Below are 1500 nucleotides of genomic sequence, written 5' to 3' on the forward strand. Positions count from 1 at the left end.
AGGACAGGACAGGACAGGACAGGACCCAACACATCATCTTTCTGCTGAAAATACAAAAAAACACTAAAGATTTTTAGTAAAATGTAAATAAAAACAGAACAAAAGATTTTCCTACATTTTAATCAACAAACGACTGAAAACCTCCTGGAGGAAAATCTTTCTGTTCATCAACTGATCAGAGGAGCTCCAGCAGACCCCTGAGAGCCTCCAAAACCTCAGGACCTGGTCTCTGATCTTCAGGACCTGGTCTCTGATCCTCAGGACCTGGTCTCTGATCCTCAGGACCTGGTCTCCTCTGATCCTCAGGACCTGGTCTCCTCTGATCTTCAGGACCTGGTCTCTGATCCTCAGGACCTGGTCTCTGATCCTCAGGACCTGGTCTCCTCTGATCCTCAGGACCTGGTCTCTGATCCTCAGGACCTGGTCTCTGATCCTCAGGACCTGGTCTCTGATCCTCAGGACCTGGTCTCCTCAGGTCCAGATGTGTTGATGACAGTAAGCAGGTAGTTTTGTGTGAACTTGTTGTAATGTTGTGTCAGCCTTCAGGCAGTTTGTGTATTTCACAGTCAGATGTCAGGATGTCTGTGAGGCTCCATGAACCTGCTGTGGACTCTGATCCTCAGGACCTGGACTCTGATCCTCAGGACCTGGACTCTGATCCTCAGGACCTGGACTCTGATCCTCAGGACCTGGACTCTGATCCAGTTCAAGGTTCAGGACTGAGCCTGGAAAGATTTGAGCAACAGAAATAAATAAATGATGTTTTGTCTTGTGTTTATCTGCAGTTTGAAACAAAAGTTCGCTGCAGTGTTTGCAGACGAAGACTGGTCCTCCCATCAGTTTGTGTCTTCTGTCTGCAGCTTGTCTCCTGTCTCACTGGACAGGTCTGAGTCCTGACCCCGGCCTGCTGGACCTTCTTCAGCAGTTATTCCATTAACTGCTGCTGTTTGCTGATGTTTGCTTTCGTTGTGTCTCCTCAGATCAGTGCAAGTCTCCAGAGTGGCCCTGCTGTCCGCCTCGTCAGGTCCAGAGTCCTGCTGCTGGACGGGGCGCGGGTCTCGGATGGTGCCGACACCGGACAGGAGCGAGGACGGTGTTCTCTGGTGTCCCTCCAGCCGCTGGCAGCTGTAGAGCCCTCGGAACGCTGAGCGGAACTTCTGAGACATGGCATTGTAGATCACCGGGTTTATGGCGCTGTTGGCGTAGATGCAGGTCCGACAGAACAGGAGGAACCAGGTGTCCAGGTAGGGCGTGGACACGAACGAGTTGATCAGAACCAAAGTCCGGTAGGGCATCCAAAGTAGAGCAAAAATGATCACGACCACAGCAAGCATCTTGGTCACCTGTGGAGACAAACACATCTTTGTTGTCTTTCATTTAGTTCAACCCTGAACCACCTCTGACCCCAGACTGTGACAGAACCAAGAGCTCCTCTGGAGACAAAAGGTTCTACAACAACAACAACAACAACAACAACAACAACAACAACAACAACAACAA

General features: G+C 50.1%; 1 pseudogene; it reads right to left on the reverse strand.

Annotated features, from left to right (window-relative positions):
* Window positions 1-5: 5 nt before the first annotated feature.
* On the reverse strand, window positions 6-1343 carry LOC106511802 (thyrotropin-releasing hormone receptor pseudogene; annotated as a pseudogene).
* Window positions 1344-1500: the final 157 nt, after the last annotated feature.

The sequence above is a fragment of the Austrofundulus limnaeus genome, unplaced genomic scaffold (assembly GCF_001266775.1).
Source record: "Austrofundulus limnaeus strain Quisiro unplaced genomic scaffold, Austrofundulus_limnaeus-1.0 Scaffold3241, whole genome shotgun sequence".
Classification (NCBI taxonomy): Eukaryota; Metazoa; Chordata; class Actinopteri; order Cyprinodontiformes; family Rivulidae; genus Austrofundulus; species Austrofundulus limnaeus.